Here is a 3,635-nt window from a genome sequence, read left to right as displayed (position 1 = left end):
AATACATTAATATATTTAATAACATTACAATACACATTGAATTAAAATGAGGACTTTAGGCCAGATTATGGTAGAGCCTAAAAGCATGCTAAGGATTTTGTTCCTTATCCTGTTGACAGGGGTTTTAAGCCTTTAAAAGTCAAGAATATCTTTAAAAAGTACACTACATCACACAATCTATTGTGTATTGTCTATCTTGCTGTTTATCCATACATTCATCTTGTAGCTAAAAAATTGGTGATTCAAACCCACCTGAAGGTGCTTTCTAGGATAGGTCTAACAATCTGATTCCAAAAGATGACAATCTTAACATTCCCACAGGATGTGAGATTGATGACCATTGGATAAATAACGATAGCTCAAAACTACAAAGAAGAATTCTATTCTTATCTTTTGTTTTGTTTGTGTTTCAAAAACTTGCTTTCCCCTTGCCCTCTTTTCCTTTCTTGGTATCCTAAATACCTAAGGACACTATTGTTTTCCTCTGTAATTTTATATAGTAATTTCTCACATTCTTAGGTTATTGTGTATTTTTTTCTGCTTCTTCAGGTCAACTGGCCTCATTGAGTTGACTGTATCTTCACGTATCAGAAATTGGTATCTTAAGAAGGAACTTTTTGAAAATGAAAGCTGCAAATAACAGGTTCCTGTCCTTGGAAAATAACATCATGCTGAGAGAAGTGAAAGGTCAGAGAAGAAAAGAAGATCCTCAACATGATGGTTTGACACAGCGACTATAAAAATCGGCTCGAGCATGTAGAGATCTGTTGTTTATAGAATTGATATGAATCATAGAACTCTGTTGGCCTAGTGGATAGAAAATTATGCTACCAAGTCAAAGATGGGTGATTTTAATCTGCAGCTCTCAGGCTTGGTTGAATTGTTTTGGTTAAACATTCTTCTAAGTAGTATATCACTGGCCTGTCCATTTGCTGTATAGAGGTAACTCATGGTTGCTGTGAGTGTAAACACTGTGACACTGTGACACTGTGACCATTACAGGGTTTGGTGGAGCTTCCAGATTAAAATAGGCTTGGAAGCAGGAGTGGCATCCACTTCCAAAATAGCTTGCCTCCAGAGACTCTATGAACTTGAAGAAAAGATGAAAGCTATACAAGTGTTCAGGTCTTTCCTTCATAGTGTCATGAGTCATCTATGACTCAATGGCACTTAACAACAACTACAACAACTACAACAACAAAAATACACATAAGGTCTCACCATCCATCCACCTATTTATATTTACTCATCTTGATAAATATGCATTATCTACACAGGAAGCTTAATACAGTATTCCATAGAGAACTATATTACTAGCTGAAAAGCCACTCCTTTCTGGCAGTTTGAATCAATGATCTCTTTAGCAGGAGAAAGATAGACAAACTCTTCCTGTGCATTTTTCAGTCTGAAAATCTACTGTAAGGGTCAACAATGAGTTAGTTCCAATTAGACAGCAATGACTTTTACTTGGACAATGATATTTTTATTAAATTTTATTTTCCTTTCCCTCCATTCTCATATCTGAAAACATCCAGGAATGATTCTATCAAACCATTCTCTGCTGTTGTTAGTTGCCGTTGGGTTCACTAGCTCTCAGAGGTACTTTATGAAGAACAGATGGAAATCCTGCCATATCATATGTCATCTTCAAAATTCCTACCATGCTCAAACTCAAACTTATCTTTACGGATATTGTTATTTTTTTTTTAATTTAAGACAAGGATTTTATACAATATTTTTCCTATTTTTATGTATTTTTTTAATTTGAGTAAAGACCTACAAATAATACTGTTTTACATACATTCATAGACTTTTTTATATTTTTTTGAAATTTATTATTTTGTGTGTGTACCATCAAATCAGATATGACTGATACAGGAGGAGATTGTCCCTCCTTCTCCAGCAAAGCATCTGATGGAGTTGAACTGCATACGTCTAAGATTACAGTGCAGCTTTTTGCCATTAGGCCACCAGAGCTCCACATTCATAGATATTTTGTTTTATAACTTTATTTATCATTGATTAATTAAAAGAAATAACTACAATGTCTAATAAATCCGCTTCTTAATCAACATGCCTCCAGAAACTCTGTGAACTTTGATAAAGGTTGATAGTTATAGAAAGGTTTCAGTCCTTTAGTTCATAGGGTCACTATGAGCTGTGCTTGACTCAAAGGTAATCAATGACAATAAACCCTCAGTTGTGTATTGCCTTTCCCTTCACCTAACTAACTAATTTATTAAATTGCCCTCTTGTGCACTTTTCATTTCCATTAACTGCCATGATTGCTTGCATCTGTATATAAACATTTCCTTAGTTGTTGGGGATTTTTATTTGGTTGTTTGTTTTTTGTTGTTTTGTTTTGAAGACTAGTGGCCTTTTACCATAATTAAGGCATTCTGGTACCCTAATGACAAAAAGTTGCACTGCAATTCTGAAGGCACTTAGTTGGAGAACACCAGCTGTTCTGCTGAAGAAGATGGGCAATCTCCTCTTGAATGATTAACTGTCTCTGAAAACCAGATGGAGGGTCAACTATGAGTTGGTTTCAGTTCAGTGGGACACTGCAACAACATAACATAATTATCCTTTTGTGATTGACCTATATCACTCAGTAGAATTTGCTTTAGATTCATCCATGTTGTGCACTTTTTCACAAATTCTTACATTATGTCTTACCAAATTAGAAACTATTGATCTATGTCCACTATTACCTAGTCTTTTCAGATCTCCAGTGGATCTTTCTTCTGTCCTTTTGCAAATGACTCACTTTACTCAGTATTATGTCCTTTACATTTATTGATGTTATACAGTGTTTCTTGAAGAGGCATCACTCTTGGAAGGGTGGAGACACAGCAGAAGAAAGAACCTGGATGAGCTGGATTGATTCAATGATAATGGGGTTAGATGTGTCAGAGACAATGAGCTTGGCTCAATATAGAGCAAGGTTCAGAGCTGTTGTACTTAGGGCCACTATGAGTGGCAAGCAATGCGATGGCACATTAACAACAACAACAGCAGCATGTTTTATAGCATTTCATTATGTGGATGTACTATAGTTTCTTTATACATTTCTCCATTGATGGACATTTCACTTGTTTCCATTTTTAAATTATTTTTTTATATTTTATTTTTAATTCTCTTATATGTTTGCATCTTTTTTAAATTACCAAATTCTATTTTACTTGAAGGCATTATGTTTAATATGAAGAAACTACTTCTTATCTTTTCGAAAACTAGTAAAATATGTAGACAATATAAATTTAGAAAGAAAAAGGATAAGCCCAGCCAATGCTCAGCTCTTAAAGAATCATATTATCAAGGGATTAAACCACTATTTACGAAAACACATCTTAAATTTTAGGGTTAGGGAGAAATCTAGTGAATAATAAGAACAGACATTGAAGAAACTTCTAACTTGAGAAATATAAGCAGAAGATTCTCATATTATTTAATTTCTAGATTAAACAAATGTTTCAAATGAAAAGTGAGAAGATGCAAACTAGATAAATTAAAAGAAGGATGTTGTGATTATTAGAGGGATATGTATTATACATATTAATATGTCATTTGCTGTTAGGTGCCACTGAGTCCAGTACCACCCATAGTGACCCTATTAACAACAGATCTGAACC

General features: G+C 34.2%; 1 protein-coding gene across 1 annotated transcript in view; it reads right to left on the bottom strand.

The window, feature by feature from the left end:
- Positions 1-3,635, bottom strand: part of LOC102874035 (protein BUD31 homolog) — a 9,709-nt gene that overhangs the window by 5,348 nt on the left and 726 nt on the right. The gene's annotated exons all lie outside the window — the stretch shown is intronic.

This window comes from Elephantulus edwardii, unplaced genomic scaffold (assembly GCF_000299155.1).
Source record: "Elephantulus edwardii isolate Elephantulus edwardi_28Jun2011 unplaced genomic scaffold, EleEdw1.0 scaffold00435, whole genome shotgun sequence".
Lineage (NCBI taxonomy): Eukaryota > Metazoa > Chordata > Mammalia > Macroscelidea > Macroscelididae > Elephantulus > Elephantulus edwardii.
The sequence above is the reverse complement of the archived record's forward strand: the minus strand, read 5'-3'. Positions and strand labels throughout refer to the sequence as shown.